Genomic DNA, 21,910 nt, shown 5'->3' with positions numbered 1-21,910 from the left:
AAAAAAAAAAAAAAAAAAAAAGAATGCTATGACTCACCACTGTGTGTAACACACAGGTTTTTCTCTATGTATCTTTATTGCTTTAAAAATGGACCCATTTTAAAGATTAAACAAGGAGAAAATAACTCTAGAAAGAAAGTAATCCTCTCCTGAAAATCAGGGCAGGTGTAATTTCTACTGCGTAATAATGCCTGACTATTTCTACTTTGCTGAACTATGCATCTGGGGAAATTAAATGTGATCAGATCCTCCTTGATTATATATTTTTTATGCAGTTGATTTCCAATGATAATTAAATTACCACTCATCACAAGAGAGGTTGTGAGCTTGCTATTCTGTTGTAATTTTGCTCTTTTCCAATTCTCATTAGATATTTAAGGTCTAACTGTTTGAGTTCCTTCAGCTCCTTTATATTATGCTATCAAATCCTGACTTCAAAGTGATTAGGGTGCTGTGTGAGTTCGTCAGCGTGTGTTGTGTACCGGTCTCAGGATCACATTTGATATGAAGTACCTCTCCCTCTTTTTCTTGTCCAGAACTCAAGTTCTATTGAAATTCCTTATAAGAAATTCTTTGTAATATTTTTTCTTTATATTACCACCATTATCTTGGGCTACACATTTGTTTTATTTAAAATTAATTTAAGTTAGACTTTTCGTCTGGTTCTCAGGTACTACATCAGAGTCACTACAGCTCAGTCACCAGCATTTGAGGTCAGTGATCTTTCTCTGGAAACATCCTTGGGCCATTTTGGCATAGTGCATTTAAATGACACCTAATTTTTAAAAACTTTTAATAATTTAATTTATATATTACAGAGGAAGAAAATGAAGTCTAGAATGTTTAGCTACTCCTTAAAGAAATGATTTTAAGGTAGACCTTGGGGTGTATCCTTGGATGCATGGCTTGAAACCCTCTGCTCTTTACCTGAAATGAGTCAACCCGACTCCTCCTAGGATACAGGGAGTCTGGGATCTAACCTCATAGCTGGGTGCTGATGCAGCGGCCTCTAGAGGTGATAAACGGTCAGGAGGAGCCCAGGTCATGCCAAATTACTGCATAAAATGATACTGAGAATTGGGAATTTAAAACCTTTAAATTGTCATTTATATCAACTTCTTCCTGCCCGCATATATTTTTTCCTTATTTCTTAGAGTATGCTTTTGCTCAGAATTTCAGTGAGTAGGTCCCTGCAAAATGTCACTGTTCCTTTGGTAAAATATGAAAATAGTTATGAATTAAGTAAGAAAAAGTTTCACAATGATACCTGCATATGGAAGCAATATGATTTCTGTAAGGGTGGTAGAACTTCCAAATCAAGCAGTTTAAAAGTACTGATTTAAAATAGTTGTAATATCTTTATATAGATAACTCAAAGAGTAAGCTAGGCTTACGCCGAGGCGGAGCACACCCTGCCTGACCCAGCACCCCCGGACCTTGTGTGTATGTAAATGCGGGCTTTGTAAGGGCTGAGGGTTTAAAACAGGTTAGAAGAGGATGTGAGGGAGCTGGGTAAGGAAGGCACATTAAGTAATTGAAATAGCGAAGGGTAAGAAATCCAGGGACAAAAGGAGTCAAGTTCGATGTGTTTTAATGGCAGGAAATGCTACCGGAGCACTCCTTGTGCTTATGTTGCCAGCTTTCCTACCCATTTCGGAGTGGATGATGGCTTATTGCCCTCTAGTCGCACAGAGCCGGAGTCGTCCTGGGTGGTGAGAAAGTTGCCCATGTCCACAAGCGTGTTCGTTCCCTGGTAGTCATCGAACCATTTAAAACTGGGAAAGGAAAGTTGGCATCTATTTTGCTTATTCTGAAAGGAGAAATGTTAGCTAAATTGTAATCTGACTTTAACACTGGGAGGGGGGTGACAATAGCTTTAGTGGTGAGCACAACTGATAGATCTGATCACTTTCTTTTTGCAATTTTTTTCCCAAATCATTAGTGAGAGAGCTTTAGGACAAATGCCAGGGTAGAAATACAAGACGATGATAATTCTCAAAATTCATTTCTTGTGAAAAAGCTGCGGTTTTGTGGAGCGCTCATTTTGCTTTCATTTTTGCCTACTTAGAAATCTATTATCGAAAGTTGCTTTTGAAGGAAAATACTCATGTATCAAGACACTTAAGCACAGCAAAAACAAAGAACAGTGTGTTTCCTCTGAGCTACCTACGACTGGAGTCAGAGGGGCTGACACACTGAAAGCCGGAGAGAAAGGGCGTTAGGCACCCCATGTACTCGCTTAACTTATGCACTGAGGGGTAATCACTTCTGTGAACGCCTGATGTATTCTAGGTGCTGTGCTAGGTACTGAGGTGACAGTGACAATTGAGACACATAAATCTTAATATAACAGAACTCAGAAGAATAGGAAACAGGCTGTAAGGAAGCAACTGGGGTACAGCACAAAGCAAGACTGCAGGAGAGGCATGCACAGGCGCACACCTATCTGCCCGAGCTGCTATGACCGAAGGAAAGGTCATCAGTTCTCCAAGTGTGGCACAGAGAAGGCAGGGAAGACTTCGGCGAAGACGTGTCCTTTCCTGGTCAGTAGAGGACGATGTGGACAATGCTCGCCAAGTGGGTCAGGTAAAGTGGAAGACGGCTGAACCACAGAAAAAGAGCTCACGGGGGTAGGAGTTCTGGAGTTCACGGCAGAGGGAGCGCTGGGCATGACAAGCTCGGAAGATGAGGAAATCGGAGGCGGGAGTTAGAGAGCTGCGGAAAGAGCTGTGAGGACCTCTCTGGAGCTGGAAAAGGACAGGTGGGCAGATGTTTGTTCTTAAAACGCTATGCAAGAAACAGCTTGAGTCAATTTATATTTAGATGTTAGAAAGCTGTTGTATTTTTCCTTTTAGAAAGGAAAGATGATTTTCATCCTCTATTCTGCCAGGTTTTCCTCAGCCTTAGAGTGCCGTTCCTGAAGGACCAAACCCCCACAGCTTCTCCTGATGACCCACCCAAGCCGTGCCTCTCTACTCGGAACCTGTGGCTGAGCCACTCCGTTGTGTCTTCAGAACCCTGGGCTTTTAACAAACCCCTAGGTTCCACAGCAAGAGAAAAGAGGCAAGGAGATGAAATCACTTACTAGTATGGTTTAGACTTCTGTCTTGTATTTCTAATTAATATCTTATAGGAGTAAATTTTGTCTCCCTAACTAGATTTTATGCAAGAGAAGGGCTGACTTTCATTTTACCAATTTAAATATTTCCCTCCTACAATCTTGACTAATTTTCTAGGAAATAGATGCTCAACACAGGCTTGCAGATTGATTAGCTGGGCTTCTTGCTGTTTGAAATACATTTCCCTTGAAAAATAAAGCTTTGTGATCTCACTAAGGAAAAAATATAAGCTAACATTTATTGCCAAATTAAGAAAGCACTCCCAGCTTTTGTCTGTTCTGTCTTCAGAACCTTCCTGTTTTGTGACCCTTAGCGGAAACCGTTGTGTCTTGCGGGGAGAGAAGGGAGTAAGGCACTTATAGTCAGTCAGGCATCCATCACCTAGAAAACCACAGGGCCCCTCTTCGCCTCTGCTCGGCATCGTCAAGATCGCAAGTGTGACCCCCCTGTAGGTTACTGTCAGGTTCGCAATCTCTTGCTCTCACACATGCTGAGTTTTATTTGATCATGTCTACATCTCAGCCACTTTATAACTGCCCAGTAATGTTTCCCGAGGCTGAGCTGTCCTTCTTACTGACTGAGCTTCCCTCTTTCATAAAAGCCTCCATCCCATCTCCTGCCTGTGTAACTCTTAAGACATTTCTTATACGCAGAACTGAGCTTCTCCCATCTGATGCTTCACCATGGGTATGACTATGCCTTGCAGTAAGAGTTTGCAGGTAGTTTTCCCGTTCAGTAGATGTTAAGCTACTTGGGACAACAGATTATCCAATCTAGGAAATCTACAACATATTGGTTGGCATTCAGGAAATAATTCTCTTTGAGCCTTAACTTCAGCAACAGTACTGTTTGCTTTTAACTCCATTTCCCTAACTTAGTTCTTTAGTTAGGACTCATGCCATATCTGTAGTAATACACCAGGAGTCCCCGTTGGTGTGATTTGGAAGGTATTAATATTTCCTGTGCTTTCTCAAACATTAAACGTACGGCCTTTTCTTGATAGAGACTTTTGATTGTGAAGAGTTAATCTTCAAATGTGAGTAGATGTTAAAAGATTAAATTATAAAAGTTGTTTCCAAGAGGAAGTAGATGACACTTCTGCATAAGGTCTCCTTCTGTTTGCTACGTTGACCAGGCTCCGAGTGTTAGATTGACAGACCAGAGGACTGATATTGCCATTCAGCAGGAGTACTGAACCTCTCAGGGTCAAACTCGCATTAAACAAGCTCACCGACCAATGCATAAAACCGCAGTGCCTATTTATTGGTTTACAATAAAAAATACCTATTTCATGGACTGGAATACTAATGTCAGCTCCCTATTCTATGAATCCGTGTAACAACTCCTACCTGGGCTGCTAAATCACCAGAAGAAGATTTCCTGGTGAGCCAGGGATCACAACACGGCAAGATTAAGACCTTTAGAGGCCTTAATTGCTTTAGCATGGCTCCAAACTTTCTGTACATTATTCAAAATATAAACAGTAGAATCTACAAAAATGTGAAAGGAAGTCCAACAAAGTTTTCATTTTTCCCATGATAGGTACTTTTAAACTGTCACTAAAATTATGAAATATCACATTCTTTCACAACTTGCATTTTTGTGATTTGGGTTTTTGAAGTCCTAAGCCCAAAATGTTGCCACTGGTCTCAAAACAGATGTTAATTTGAGCTCTTCAAGGTTTGATTAGAACAAGCCCAGATGCAGGTGCGGTAAAGGAGGCTGCGGCTCTCGGGTGGATCCTGCCTGGCTGATCTGCTACTGTCTGCAAAGTGACTCTTCTCTGGGCTTGTGCAGACTGGGTAGACAGTCCCTTTCTGACTGACACATTCTTTCTTTAAGTATGTTAATGCATTCAATCAATTTACAGTCATGGAAGGCTGATCTGAGAATTTTCTGTCTACAGAGAGTTTGCATATCTCTGATCTGCTCCTTCGTGCGTGGATTTTATAATGTGGAGCTCACCCAGAAGACAGCAAAGTTCCACCTCCTCCATAATGATCAACACTGAGAAGTCTAGAAAATCAACTGCATTCTCATGTCTCAGGCAACACCGGAAGACCTGCTTGGGGTAGCTGTTCTTAGATGCAGATATTGTGCAGGATGAGGTCAGATTTAAATTAGCCTGGGCAAAACTATAGTCAACAGCATAAATGACCATCAGCCTGAAGGCAGGATTTTTAAGGAGAGTGCCCTAAATAATTAAAAAGATACTTATTGAATAAGTAAATGTTAAGAAAATATTGCAAAAGACTTCAACTAATAGAAATAGTTAACTCTCATTGCTTTGTGCATTATATATTTAATGATTTATATAAAATACTAAATGTATTTTTTCCACTTGGTTTTTGAAATAGGATCTCCCTATGTAGCCCAGACTGAATTTGAACTCTCTATGTAACCCAGACTGACCTTGAGTTTCTGGTGATCTTCCTGCCTCAGCTTTCTGAGTGCTGGGATTAGAGAGGTGTGCTACCAAGCATGGCTTAAATGAATTATTTGTGAGTTTAAATGCTAAATGAAAAAAAATTGAAACTTCTTCCCTTCCCCTAAAAATCACTGATTAATTACATGGGAGAGTGATAACACCTTTCTGTGGGACAGCTTGGCAAATACTCGTCTAACAAAATACAATGTCTCATCAGGAGGTACGCGGACATTATATTGCTGCGGATACGATATACTGATAAGGGAGCAATGTAACTTTTGTGGTACTCTTGAAAATGTATAGCCTCAGTGTACAATGTATAACTGGAATACTTTAGGCATCCCCAAATTCAGAGACATTATGCAGAGTAGTTGGTTTTTCAAAAGGATCAGATAGATTTGTGCAGTAAAGAAGACTGAGGCAATATCAAACACTAAGGGAAAGCAAACAAACAAATATGACAACTAATTGCGATCGGAAACCCGGATTTTCAAGTGAAAAACTGTATCAGTGAAACATCAGATAAAGCTCATACATTGCATTTATTTGATCAAACTTAATTTTTCCAGCTTTTGTGATGGTGCCATGATTATAGGTTAGCATCAGAGAAGCCGGGTGAAGCATGTGTGAAAACTTTGTACTGTTTCTGTAGCTTTTGTGTAAATACATAAAATGATGTCCAAAAACGTTTAAAAAGAAAGAATACGGATAGTGCATCATGTCACTGAGGTAAACATATCTGAACGGGGTTTTTGGAAATATTTTTCGCGTAACGTTGCAAGTCTGTCTGATGTTAACGCCACGTGACCATTCCTCACCCTGTGACACTGCAGCGGCTTCCGGAGTCTTTTCACACCTCCACTCATTCACAGCTCACTTTTCTGTGGTTCACACTGCTAATGCCCTAAACCCGAGATGTGCTTTCAAACTGTCACTAAATTATGAAATATCATGTTCTGTCACAACTTGCTTTTTTGTGATTGGGTTATTGAAGTCCTAAGCCCAACATGTTGCCACTGGTCTCAAATCATGTTAATTGGAGCACTTCCAGGTTTGACTGGAACAAGCCCAGATGCAGGTGCTGAAAAGGAGGCTGCGGCTCTCGGGGGGATCCTGCTTAGGTTGATCTGCTAATGTCTGCGGAGTGACATTGTTTCCAAGATGTATTTCTCGGACTATGATTAATATTCATACAGTTAAAACAAATAACATATTACTGAAGGTTTTTTAATAAAAAGTAACTGTCCCCTAAGACATAATTATTTCCTGGGCTTTGTCTCCAAATATGATCATTTTATCTTCTGCAGCATTTACTACCACTATTCCCTCCTTATTCCTAAATGCATTTCTATGCTTTTAGCAATACTTTTTGTTTTAATGGTTTTAAGTCAGATCTTTGGCCTCCTACCATGAGAATTAGATTAGTTTTAACTTTTCAAAGGCACATTCTATATTTCCTCTTGTATCTACCAATAAAATTCTACTCTGATAAATTAAATCAATGGATAATAATTAGAACATTATTATTTTGTAATTATTTAGTTACCTTTAGAGATAAATTGTGTATCACCGGTTGATTTCTTTTCTCATAAAGTATTTGTTTTTCCTGGATTTCTATACTTTCATCAGTTCTTCTACCTTATCTCCTGTTGTTTCAAACACTCTATTTATATTAGATATTTTATTATATTTTCCTGTCTTTATTCTTGAGATCTTTGCTCTAGTACCATTTATCATCCATTTGCAAGCTGTGCTGTTTTCACTGCAGATTGGATGCACAAATTTCATCTCAAATATTCTCTTTTTTATCTTATGCTTTGAATCCATTGACTTCAGCTTATTACAACTGAGCAGTGATCAGAGATTGGGTATAAAATTGTAGATTTTATTTTTGTTGACAAGGTCTCACTATGTATTTCAGCTGGTCTTGAACTTACTACGTAGCCCAGGCTGGCCTCAAACTCATAGCCATCTTCCTGTCTCAGCCTCCCATGTGCTGGAATTACAGGCATGTGTCACCATGCCACACTAAAATTATAAATTGAGAGTGTTTTTTCTTAGTACTTTAAAGAAATTTTTCTATTGTTTTTAGCATGTGTTGTAACTGTTGCCATTTGAATTCCCCTTTCAGATATGACTTTCAACCCTTTAACTTTCTTTACCTCCAAGTTTAAGAAAGTTCCTTTCCTTAGGTATCCTGAACTTCATGTAAGTATATTTATTAATTCTGTTACACACTAGGATCATCTCTTCATTTGGAGGAGGATGCTTTTGCAGATCTTGTTCACTGATGGGCTTGCTCAGAGTGCGGGGGGAGAAGGTACCTATCATGCAGTAGGACCCTCAAATGCTAGGTTGCAAAGCTCTCTTTTTTCTCCTGGCCAATTCAACTCTCCTAAAGCTTTGCATAGCTGTTGCTGTTCAAGCTTGGGGGAAAAAACAACTGTGAACGATTGTGCCTGGAAGGTTGAGTGATTTAACTGAATGAACAGCAAGCCCTGCGTTCGGTTTTGGGGCAAGCCCTAGTCCTACGTGTGCTAGCCTCATTCCTGCTCTTCACACCTTACACTCTTGAGTGTCAGTGACCTCTGAGGCTTAGAAGCATGATTTGCTCTCTCACTAATCGGTCCCTCTTCTGGATCTCATTTAGGTTGCACCTTCCTCCACCTGCATTATCAGTTATCCTTCCATTTTTTATCTTTATTTTCTAAAAATATATTGAAATCTCTTTAAGAGCCCCCTTTTCATTCCTATACCACTGTTATAAATTTGTGCTCCTTTACTATAATCTCTCATCTAGTGGAGTTTAAAAGGAAAGGGGAAATGCGGTGTGAAAAATTTTTCCCTTTTAGCTAAAAAGGTAAAGAAAAGTTTCTTAAAAGCATCTGAAGCATAGGGAGAAGAATTGGCTATAAAACAAACAAAATAAACCTGTAGCTAACAGAAAACAGTGATTCTTAAACTCTGAGGTGCATTAGGATCATCTACAGAATTTATTAAATCACATGCCTAAGGCCAATCTCAGACCTACTGAGAAGGAATGTTCATGATCTTATTCTTTTCTATGCTTACATTAACATCAAGTATCATTTTTTTTAAACCATTTTTGATGACTATAATCTCTTGTCTTTTTAAACACATTCTTGGTCTGCTGGGCTCAGAGCAAGAAGATACTTGAGATGCTAGAATGGGATGTCTTTGGTGTTTTACCACCAAACAAAAAGAAAGTTGGATAGAGAAGTCACTTATTTTATGTGTTACCAAACTTCATTATTTAAATAAAATTGTAAAGATCTTCATTTAAAATTTCTAATCATAGGACTCTCTGAACCTGAGTAGAAAACCAAGAGGAACCCATCTTTCTTTCACTTTGTTGGGAAATTTTCTCTTTAGGTCTTAGAGGAACTTCTAGTCTCCATAGGTACACTCCACCTGATCTTTAATTTATATCCAGTCACACACACCAGGGTGTCAGGGCGAAGATAAGGACTGGCAAATGATTTATCAGGAAAATGACAAATGAATTAAAATACTGGAGATACAAATCAGAAAACTAGTGACTTCTCATGTGTGAAAAGTAATTTTTGTTTAGAATTAGGTCAGTTTTCTTTCTCTTTTTGAAAGGAAATGTAAGATAGAATAATATAATATTAAAGTCTTTTAAACAAATAACAATGTGTATGTGAATAGCACTCCACAACAAAAAGTTTTTAAATATCTCATTGATTGGAAATTTAAAAATTACTTTGTGATAAAACAGACACATTTTTTAAATCAAGTGTTTAAAATTTAACAGATCTGGAAATTGAGATTTACTCTTTTTCTAAGATCACATACATTTTGAAATCAAATGTCCTGACTTTGAATTCTATTCTTTTTTAATCATAGAACATTGACTTAAATTCCTCAGTTGGGATAACTGACAATCTTGTGAGTTCTTCGCTAGTTTTGGGTATATGCCCTTGACCTTACAGCATGATCCAGGATGTAGGAAACACTGCAGTATCAAGTGGGCATTTAGCTCAAAGTTTTCCAAATGATGGAGTTTGGAGGATCAAGCTTGTAATTACATGTAGAACTTATGGAGTTTAGAATTCCTAGTTGGTATGTGCAGATTCAATTTCCATGAAGCTCTCAAAGTGATAATTCCCCATTTCTATTGGGAGTCCTAACTTTCAAAGCATCAAATGAGGTAATTACAGACCAGTTAAAATGCTAGAGTACAGTTAAGCTCCAGACTCTGTATCTAAGGGATTTCATAGGCTATCTTTGTCTTCTTTTGGAATTCCTTAAGATTAAGTTCAAAATGACACTATCGGTAATCATGGGTTACAATAGACAACCATCTGTGCAGTATTCTCATTCGGGGGAAACAGAGAATCGTATTAGTTTCAGCATAAAAATCGAACTAGGTTTCCTTCAGCTATAATCATAATTTGTAGCAGATTATTAAAATAGAAAAATGATATCTACCCTGTATAAGGTCAAATAGAAGGGGAAGGCTAATTGCATCTCTAACCACAGTAAGAATGAATGGACTTGGGATAGAGGCAAATTTGGGCTCTGTTTAAGAAAATCCACTGAAAAAAATGGCTGAGCTTGTGAGATAGTGAGCTAACCTCTACAGGTATTCTTCAAAGAGGGTTTCAGAAAGTTTAAGTCCTTAGGGAAATGTTTGCTTAGAATGCAACTCTACAATATTATTTCCAGTACTGTTACCTTTATGTCAAGTAACCTTAATGCCTGGAAAGTGCTCTGCTCCTTCTGTGTCTTGTAAGTAGTGACTTTTATATGATTACTCATACTAATAACTTCCTGATAGCCAAATTTTTAGCATTAATGGGATACAATGATGTTAGAGGTTTCCTTAGTGCAGTTATTCATTGTTTTATAAAAGGGACAGTTGTCACTCTGTATTTCGTTATCTCCAAGCCTGTTTGACTTCTGCTCTGATCACAGCTTTCCTATAATTCCACAACCCTCTCTTCAGGGTCTACATACACTTCTCAGAAGTGTCAGATATGCGGTCCTGCAGTCTGCCGGGACTGCTGCACATATTCTTATGGCCTGTCAATTTAAGAGGATGTTTGGGGGGCTGGGGATTTAGCTCAGTGGCAAAAGCGCCTGCTTGGCAAGCGCAAGGTCGTGAGTTCGATTCCCGGTACCGGAGAAAAATCCAAAAAAAAAAAAACAACATTAAGAGGACGTTTGGGGCCAGGGTACAGCTCAGCGGCACAGCGCCTGCCCTTCAAGCACAGGGTCCTGAGTTTGATTCCTGGAACCAAAATAAGTAAACAAATAAAATAAAATAAAATAAAATAAAATAAAATAAAATAAAAGTCTGCCACTGGCCTTTGCTCTTTCCTAAGTTCTATTTGGTATAAAGGCCATGACACTGGAAGCTGCAGGACCTCACTTTACAATCCTTACCTGCTCTGTATCCCTTAGCCAGCAGATGGCATAGCGGGAGGACAATCTTTCCCACAGAGGGTAACATCTTGGTTTGGGCCCCCTATTAGCAGTGTGATGAGGATTCCAGTGCAGTAGTTCATTTAGAAGGCGATGAGTAGAGCAGGGTGTGAGATGTGCAGTTCTCTACCTCTAAAGTCACACATGAGGACGCCCGGAATTCAGTTCCCCTGGGCAATCTGGGAGACTGGGCAGAGCATGCCCTCGGAGCTGTCTCACCGAGATGACAAAGCTGGAGCACCTGTCTCTCAAATTCTCCACTGGATCCTTATCCTCTACCACGACCTGATTAGGACACAACCTCTGCCACATCTGTGTTGCTCTGTACTTTAAGGTCTGCTCTCATAGCTGAGAAAAGAGAAGAAGCCCTTCAGGAAAGAGTGTGATGTGGCCCCTAAGTGAACGCTGGGGACACGCGGGTGAGCACCGTCACTCCGACAGAACGCCTCAGGATCAGCCTCAGCCTCAGCGGCAGGTCCCTCCTGAGGGAATCACTGCTCCGGGAAGAAAAGCAAAGGCATGGTGTCTGATAGAATAACATAAGCTACTGGGAAGGCTGTTGGTCCACTGCAGCCTGGACTGATCTGACCCATCTACTGTTTCCAAATGCAGAGCATCAGAGGTAGAAATCCCATGCAGTAGGGGTGCACAGGAGTTAATCTGAAATCTTGGTTGGATGATACTGTAGAAATGATTGATGTCTGTCAATGAATGGTGCACGGAACACAGGGATGAGGGGTGCTGGCAGTAGCTCTTGGTTTTCAAACAGGTTAAAAATGCTGGTTTAGACCAGGTCAAGTAGTTGAAAAGACTGTACCACAACTGACACTGTAGATTTTTCAAAACAGCTTTTTCCAAACTTACTGGATAGGCAACAGCTGCTAAAAAACCAGTTACAAATTAATCCACCCAAAGGCTTCTCTTTTTTATGGCTCATCCCTTTTGGGAAAATGCTTTGAAAAAGGCTAACCTATCCCAGTATTCTCAGGTTACAGCAAAACTTGCTGCCATTCTGAGACCCGCGGGTGCTCAAGATTGGACACGTGGCTGGCGGCTCAGCTGGGCCCGGCCTAGGTCTTGCTACATCACCTTTTCTGTGCCTCATTTTAATTTGAGAAGCCCCTGGTGACCCCTTGCTAAAGATACATCTCTGCTCTTTAATTCATGGATATATCTTCTGCCTCTTGAGCTCTTTCCAGAATGCTTCTTAAGGTTTATTGATTGTCTCTGAAAGTCAAAAGGACTTTTATTATAGCCCACAGTGAAAACAAGTTCCTGAAATCAGTCTAGGAGCTTTCATAGGTGTGATCTTATGTCTGGGTTTGCTCAAGCCCACTGCTAAAGATTTCTAAAATAGTGAACCTCCTTCCTGTCTCCTCTGGGAAGAAAGGCAATGGCATGGTGTCTTAGAATTTTTGGAGAAGTTCATAACTGCCTGGGAAGGCTTCTGATCCACTGTGGCCTAGATTGGTTTGGTCCACCCATGTTTTCCAAATACAGGCACAAGGGGACACAGGTGCTATTTAACATTGTGCAGCAAGGGATTCCTAGGCTAAAGGCTGGGTTCTTATTTTCTCAGAGGGTGTAATGTACTTCAGGTAGAGATTGGGGATGATGAGAGACCTTCTATTTCTTCTCTCTTCTTCCTTATTAAAGGAAGAACTACCATACAGGGGGCCTTTTCTTACTGAAGGAATTGTATGTGGCACTTTGTTGAATTTAGCTCATGGACTCTTCACAACTACGAGAGGAAAGTACTATTACTCCTTTTTCTTAGATAAGCAAACTGGGCTCAGTAGCCTTGTTTAACCTGCTCGTGGCTCACAGCAAGGAGCAGGAAGTTGCTCCTAGAAATGAAGCTCAAATGCTTATAGCCTCTGAGCTCTTCTGCCCAAGAGAACACATTTGTTTATATTTCTTAGGGTAATTTTCTCATAACAGGGTGAAACATCAAGAGAACATAAAACAATTCATTTGGTAAACTTGATAGGAATTGCGGAGAGCAGCTGAGCTGGAGATCAACCCACATTCCAGAGCAAGGCCAGCCCCGAGAGCACAGAGCGCCAGAGCGAGGCGCATAAACAAGCTGTTGGGCCTAGAGCAAGGCCAGTCTAGCAGGGCTCCAGGTTTTGTGCTCCTCCCTGTGAGCTGCAGCACAGACAGCGCTGAGAACAGTTCGCGTTCAGTGTTCTCAGCAAAACACTGAGCCTTGGCGCTTTGGGCCCTGCCATGCCTTTCCCCCCTTTTCACTGTGTGTAAATAAAGATGCAGACCACGCGGGATTGCCACTGCCTCTCCATCAGACAGCGCATAAGAGGATTGCCACTGCCTCTCCATCAGAGAGAGCGGGTCTCACCTGTCCCAGCTTTCCTCTTAGTACGTGTCTATTTTTTCTTAATCTCCCACTGCCCCCTCTCAGGACTCACTGGCTGAGCAGGTAGCGGCAGAAATGAGTGGGATAGTGATCCAAGCACACGGCCTTTGGTAAGAGAGTCTAACATCCACTGTTCCCAGGTATTCCACGCTGCTCCTCCGAAGACACTGCGTCTTCACTTGCCAGATGAACATTATATCTGCACCGTATTCTCCTTCATGGGTGTAAGCTAGAACCTTTTATTTAAAGCAAAATGTATCCTTTGCTTATTGTCCTAAAGAACAGCCATGAAGGGATGCAGCTCTTTTGCAGTCATTCTCTGAAAATAAAAGCAAAATTATATCCAAACAAACTTCTACGTGAGCAGGTGTGGGCAAAGTTATTTATATATGAAGACATATGTCTGGAGACAAGAGGAACAAAAGGGCAATAAATTCACTTTTCAGGCTGAATGAGTAGCGGATAGACGCGGCATTGGTTTCGGGTGTGTCCTCAGGTGCCTTGACTGTGTGAGATAATAAGCAGTGGACAGAGAGATTCAAACCTGTGGGCAGAACACTAGATAATTTTATGTAGTATAACAATGCCACAAAACTCCAGTGCAAGCAATGCGAGTTCTTAGAAAAAGAAAAAGATAAATGATTACTGTGGGGTATTCTTAACCATAAACGATACTCTCCGACAACATGAGGAAGAATCAGGCTCCGGAAATGCCAGGACAATATACAACTTCACCCTGGTTCTGCAGTTGCTTGGGGAGAAGATAAGTCAATGTGAGATATTCCCTAAAAACTCCCACAGTGCCTTACGATTCAGTAGATGTCGCTCTGGCTTATAATGGCTGGAAATGAGGCTCCAGGAGACAGGCTGGAGAGCAGAGGTGTCATCTCCCTCTCCCGAGGACACTCACGTTTCAGAGGTCTCAGACTAGCAACAGGTAGCAATGCTGCAGTGCGAGTAGAGGAGAGCCAGTGATGGAAGTTTTTTTTCACACCCTGACTTTGTGAGTCACTGAAAGGCATTGTATGTGGCACATGGCCTGTTCAGGGGGCCCTCCGGTCAGCCAGGAATAGCTGAAGAGGCTTTACACTAGGCAGTATGGGGAAGTGGAACAGATGGAGACTGTATTATGCACTGAGGTCATGACAGCCCTAAGGACAGAAGTTGGCATGAATTATGTACCACACTGTAAGTGCAGATATGTGATTGCTTAGCAAATTAAAGAGGTAATGAATGCAGCTTGGATTAGAAGGTGACACAGCTATCGTATGTCGTTTAATCACACCGATCTTTCACAGGCGAGAATAAACTGTAATCTAGATGCAGACTATCTTCAAGCAAAGAGCAATGATTTGAAGTGTGATACAACTGACAATTTACTCCAAAATAGGTTTGAAGATGGACTCTCTGTGAAGATTTTTTTATAGCACTCACTATAGCACCACGGAACAAAAATGAAGGATTACTCTAAAGTCACTTCAGTTCTTAACCAATTACCACATAAGAGAAATGACTCATATTTCTCATGAAAATTATATCAAAGTCAAGATTTGCTGGGAAGGTGGAGATTAAGCTCCTGAGTTCTGATTTGGATAGATCTATGATAAAATTATTGTTTTACTCAACAAGTGTATGATCTGGATGCACACCAACATTTTATGAGACTGAGTTTTCTTATTTTTAAGTGAGAATGATTCTTAACCCAACAATGGTTGTAGGTCACTAATGCCTCCAAAGCATTCAGAAGGCGCTGAGGGAATGGAAGAGCGTCTGCCTTTCCGCTGACTCCATTCCACAGTGTGGGCTATGGAAGAGTATTGGCTCAGGGAAAGTAGGAAGTGGAATACAATGTAAAACCTTCTACTAGCATAGCATACACTGTCAGAAGATGCAGAATAACCAGACCCTGAGGAAAGATGAACAGCAAGCCCTGGTATCATGCTGCAGGACCTGTGACAGGAAACACCATATTCTTACTAATCTCTGACATCTCCTCTGAGTCAGAAGAAGCTGGAGCAGGTCTGTGAAGACAGGAACCCACCTCTGGAATACTGTTATGCTACCTCACGAGTCTCTTCATGAGACAAAGGGTCGAAGAGTCTCCTAAAATAACTTTCAGTGACAGTCACCTCCCAGAGTTCACACCTTGTATAACTTTCTCTTGAGTGTGGCTTGGACCTATTGAATTTCCCTCCATGAATAGAATCCCTTCCACAACTGTATTATCAAACACTGGTTCTTCCATCTTGCGGGGATTCTTTCTCTTTTCTTCTAGTTTGATTTGTGTATTCACTCAAGTGATATGCTGTGAGCTGCCCTCTGGCTTTAAGGTTGCAAGTCCAGTTAATGGCAAGAATTACTTCAAAGTTCAAGCAAATATGACACTATATTTATATGGAAGTCTTGTGTCTTAAATACACATTAAAAATCTCTATAGCAGTAAAAACCAAACTACCACTTATATTTCTGAAGTTTTGGTTTATAAAACCATTGTAACGGGCTGTCATAAACACTTAAATAATACATAGAAAATTGCATGATACAAGGGCAATCATTTTTCAATGCATTATGCTCAGGTTTTGTAAAATAATATTTCACTAAAGTTAGAACTTAAAAATCAGCCCCAGTCTGCTTTAGCAGGCTACAGGACAAACCAATCCACATTACCGTGTACTACACTGGATAATGGAGGAAAACGAAACTGCACAGGGGAAAAATTCTATGCCCGAACTTCCACAAAATGGACAAAACATCAAGAAGTGCTTATTGAATGTGGAGATTTCTGCCCTTACTTTTTTCATGTTAAACTGGAAATATATTTTTTATAATATAAGGAAAATAACTGCAAGAATGATAGTTTGCATTCATCTACTATTTTAAGTGTTTTTAAAGTCAGAGGTTTTTCAGTAAGATTGGGAAAACATTGAACATTGAAATATATATCAAGGAATAGTTTGGAATAAGATTTATCAAGTAGGAGGTTTTAATTTGGAAATGACTCATAAAGACAGTGACTCTTTACTTATTTTTAGGTTAGAAGCAGGTGGTGGTTCTCATTCAATACACATTTATCCATAGATGTTCTCTTAGGACTCTAAGGTTCCACCAGCCATCAAAACAAAGTTCCCTGCCCCAAGGCTCTTGCACGCTGGTGGGATTGCACTAAATGATAAACCTAATAAATAATAAATCATATGATATTTGAAACAGTACAGTAGGTGATTGGAACATGTCTGGTGCATTTAAGTTTACAGAGAGTTCTTAGCTCTGATATTCCTCATTTTGTTTGTTGTTACTGGTACAGGAAAGTAAAATTCCAACCTGAACGACATCTGGGACGAGTTCGTGTTCTCTAAAATCGAAGAATGAATTTTAGGAACAACGGAGGTTAAGAGCAGAATATATTTATGGAGGGAAAGAAAGCTTCTGTCCAAGAGAGGTACAGAAGGGGGCCCAAGTGGGTTGCCAAGGACCTTGCCTTTTCCAGGGACTTCATAGAGCAAAACCCTGAGGTCTAAGATGGGGGAAAATGGGAAATTACAAGGTGGGCATGAGGTGGGACAAAACTACAGCCAGCCAATAAGATTACAAGTATAATTGTTCAGACAAAAATGAGTAAACTGGGATCCAATGGGGAAGTGAGTCATGTAGCAAGCAGGCGTGAACACAGAAGAGGGGCCTTTCCTGTAGGGGGTTGGGCTAGTGCCTCTTCCTGGCTTTTTGAAGGTGGTTGCTACTTATTAAGAATATCAATCCCTGATGCTCACACCGCGGGAGGGATGTGGGTGCATGTGTTTAGTCCTTTTGTCTTGAGGTCTGGCCCACAGGTATCTTATCATGTCTTTCATGTTGGCTCCTTCGAGGGCCTGCCCTGTCTGACTGCCTATAATATTTCTATGTAACTCAGCTGCCTATAATATTACAGTGCTAGAAATGAAGTCCTATGGAACTTTTCATGTGGGCTCAGAATACAGGAATTTTAGAAGAATGAGAAAGTCATCATATAAATGATAGGAGTCACCCTTGAAGATATTTGTACATAAAATATTTATCAATTTATCCAAAGGTAATACAGCTCTAGAAAAGTGTGCAGAGGAGCTATGGAAAAAATCACATAATATTTTTATCCTGTTATTTTGTTTTTTTCTTCTCTCTTTAAAATGAAAAACAATTATATCTATGTACAAGGATAGCTGGGATAGGATTATTGCTCATGTCTGTGGTTTACCGTAAGAAACAGTTAATGCTTAAATTTTTTTTCTTGACCAATTTTGCATGCTTCTATCTGGTAATCAGAATGACTGATCTGAAGACAACAATAAGATATAATAATCACGGTTGAGTTCCTACCTTCTTGTATGGTAAAGCTCTACATCATTTCCTTTTCTTAGTACTTGTTACTATCTTTGGTTGTTTGACCAATCTTGCATTCTTATATCCGGCGGACTGAGCAACTTTGTTGAAGATAACAGTATGTAGTGTAGCAACCAACGTTAATCACCCTCATTTTGTTTTGAGGTCGTGCATTGTTTTTGTTGTTTTTGTGTTGTTTTTGCTTTTGTCCTCATTGTTGTTGGTTTGTTAGTTGTTTTCTCTTTAAAATCAAATAACACCAAAGTAAGATTGACAAATTCTGAAATAGTAACGGATGTTTATAAGAGGAGCTACTTGCATCAAGCAAGCTATTTCTCAAGTCAGTACGTTTTGTCATATAGATTCCTAGATATACATTAACTTTTCCTAATCCAGTTTATTAGTTACAGTTTTGTTGCAGATGAGAAAATCAACTCCCCATAATTAAAGTGGAAAGTGGAGTATTAGGGGATGTTTGATATCTCATAGAATGGCTGGGAGGACCACGCTCCAGTCTTGGATAGGCACAATGCCTGGCACACCCCAAACTGCGTCAATGGAAATCTCATTGATTTCTTCTCCTACTTAGAGGCGTCCATGAAGGTAGAGAGTAGAAGCCACCGCTTTCGTTAGCTGGTGCAGCAAACCCAACAACTCGATGAAGCTTTGCTTGTCAGAGTAACCCCTTAGTCACACAATACTCACTTTTGCCTTTCATGTCCCCTGCAAATCAGTCTGCTTTAAGAAATCTAGACCTAATGTCAGTGGAGCACGGGAATCATCATTAGGGCTTCTACTTAGGGAGTGTTAGGTTTGTGATGTTGGAGAGCCATCAGCATCGGGGAGAGACGGGTAAAGGGTTTATCATCTGCAAGTGGTGAAAATTCCATGCACATTTTCCTCTAGCAATGTTTTCCAATGTACTTTCAGTTTCATTTTGATTCCACTTGTGCTTATTTCCCAAATGGCCCAACTTGTAGCTGTAAAACAGCTTAATTATATTAAGATGTGGCCATGTCTACTCTTCTTGGGATAGGTGACATGAAAAGAGAAGTGCTATATTGGCCTGATCTCTTTTATGTATATGTTTAATACAGTATACGTTGGCTGTATTTACAACTAGAAAAGTTGCATAAAAGTTTTCTTTTGTTTTACAGTTCTGCTTCTACAGAAATACATTCATGTAGAGTCCAGTGCTATTGTACATTTCCTATTTGATTTTAAACACAAGAAGGGAAAACGAAGACCAGCAGTGGGGTCTTGATGGCCATTGTATCACACATTTACGATTTCAGGTGAAGAGCCTAAAATGTCTAAGGAAGTTGCACAACTTAGTTTGCTTGAGTAGATGGAGTTGCTTTTACTGGGAAATGCAGAAAGTCAGGGGAAGTGGGTAGCATGAGGCAGCACGGTCACGGAGGAGAATGAAACCCTCCCCAGAAGAGCACCGGCATCCTGGCTGGAGTTCTGTCACAGGTGACTGCTCTCCTTCCAGAGGGCAGAACTTTACGGATTTGATATAGTCCATGCTTGAAATAAAGTTTGGCTCTTCTTCTCTGGGCTGTTTAATAGATACCTGCGTGGCAGATAAAATGAAAGAAAATGTATCCCTTCTTTTTCTGAAAGAAAGCTATTTTCACCTAGCAATTCTGCAGCACCCTCAAGGGAGAGCACTATGTTGGTAATGTGAAAGTATCAGTCCTCTCAAGTAAATGGACACTCAGCTTATCCCATGCAGCTATGAAAAGGTAATTGGAGTCCGAAGGGTAAAGTATAATGGAAGGTTATTGAGTCCTTTTGAAATGGCTGGACTGGATTTTACACTACATGCGTGATAACATTCTGTATGGCCTGGAATCATCTGTGCAAGTTTGCTTTTAGAATTTAACAAGCCCAGAGTGAGAAAATTTGGAAGTTCTTTATTCCTTAGGAATCCAAACATATCTCTCTGACTCTTGGGAACCTGATATTACTGAATAAGAGCCATTGCAGTATTAGTTCATTTAATTTTACTTTGGGATTGAAAAAGAAGAAAGTAAATGAGTCTCTGTCTTTGCCATTTTTCTCAAAGGGGTAGTATCTGGGCTTCTAAACCCCGGGGGCCAAAAGTGGCTCTCATGAAAAGGTCAGCACTGTCACGAAGTATTCAGGATTTCCAGCCCTTCACGGACACTGTAAGTGGCCCCTTTGTAAGACCTAAATAAAGTATTATTCCAATTGCCGCTCTACGGACATAGGTGAGATTCTTCCTCAAAAGGATCAGAGGATGTATTGTTTTGTTATTGCTTTTACTTAGAGATATTGTAAACTTACTATCATTTTTACAGAAAGACCACAGCTAGTGAATTCTTTAAACTTTCTTGTGTACACTGCAAAAGGAATGAAGAACAAACAAACAAAAACTGAATTTTCTGTGAAACCCAGAATCCATCTATGTGTTTTACACAAATGCTCACTTTTGTGAACACTTCAGATTCACTTTTGAGATTCATTTCCCAGACATATTAGTTAGGATGCTTTTTTCCAAATATTGATTTATGAACTTTTTGCCTTTTCCTGCTTTGAACACAGAAACATTACCAGTAGCTACAGCTGCTAATTTTGATCTCGAGGTCAGCGGGAAACAGAATAAGGGGTTTGGATTGATAAAAATGATAAAAAGAGCTTGTTTCTCTGAAGTTGTCCTCAAATAGCAGCTCCAACTCCAACACCTACTGAAGTCCACCAGGACTTTATCCAAATGAAACAAATCCTTACTTGTTTACATTATTATTAGTGATAAGTGCATAAACTATTGCAAAATAAATTTGTATATAAACTCTATATTTATCTTCCTTTTTCTATAATCTCTTTGCACCTTAAATCTGCCCTCATACTTTCTTGATATCAATGATCTCATCATTCATTTTGTAGTTCACAACTTTAACTGCTGTAATTTTGGTCTCCTCCACCCTAAACACCCATTCGATCTCCAGATGTACTTAGTCTTTTTCCACCTCTATTTCATGGTCATTCATAAGACTTCAATTGGATAACTCCAATAATTTTTAGCTGTTGTACCTTCCGTGCTCTCCATCAGAAATGTGAAACTTTTAGTGGTTCTCAACCTTGATTTCCAAGCACATCTATGTTCTAAAAGTTACAAAACATCTTTCATAATTTTTGCTGATAATAATAAAGCTGCAAATTTTATGAAATAGAGAAAATAGTAGACTAATTTTTCAATACTGATTTGTTAAGCAATATTTATTCCAGCAGGGTTCTGCTTTTGATGATAAGAGTTCTGCTAAGGGATTAAATTTAGCGGACATGATGATAATAATTTTGGGGATTCCCTTGGACTTTTATCTTTTAAGTGAATTCATCTTCCATGAGTGCCAGAGAAGGAGAAAAATGGAGGATCATGTTATAAAAACCTAGGTCCTCATCATGGGGAAAAAATGAAACATTGAATGAATTCTTCCTTAGCTCTGTTTATTCTCTCACTCTACCTATAGCTCTACCTAATCTCTTTTCCCAGAACTATTCATCTCTTCACCAGCACAGCATTCTTTCATATTCCCACGCTTAACTTACTGTATCGTTTCCATTTGAAATGTGTTTGTCCCGACCTGTGAACATGGCCTGTCCCTTATCAGGAAGTCTGCTTGGACCCTGCCCAGACAGGGACGGGGTCTCCTCACATGACTGCACCTTCACTGTAATACTTATTACCATACGTCACAGCTACACTAATGCTTTCTCAACGTCGTTTACTTACTGCAAAAGCCTATATTATTTTTAAGTAAAATTTTCGTCAGTTTGAAGAAGATTTGTTTCAGCAGAAATTGTCTTTTTGCTCTTTATGTGATGGTCAGTTGGGTGTGGCCACCAGAGGCAGCAGGGGAAACAAAATTCGCTACACTCAGGTTGTAGAAACAGGAGGCAGGACAGCGTACACATAGTTTTACGGGAAAATACCCGTATGAAAAAAAGCAGAAGTAGGAATATGGGGGTGAAGGCTCGCCAAAATCCTTTACTTAGTTTCTCGAGAAAGGCGAGGCAGGGCAGAGGCAGAGCACACGGTTTGGAAGCGGTCATGTGAATAACTTTAGCAGGCTTTAAAATACAGGTGTAGCCGCTATTTATTTGGTACCTAGTGCTTGTATAATTGAAGAGAGGAACATC

This window comes from Chinchilla lanigera, unplaced genomic scaffold, assembly GCF_000276665.1.
Source record: "Chinchilla lanigera isolate Chin_1 unplaced genomic scaffold, ChiLan1.0 scaffold00040, whole genome shotgun sequence".
NCBI classification, from domain to species: Eukaryota; Metazoa; Chordata; class Mammalia; order Rodentia; family Chinchillidae; genus Chinchilla; species Chinchilla lanigera.
Note: the sequence above shows the minus strand (reverse complement) of the source record.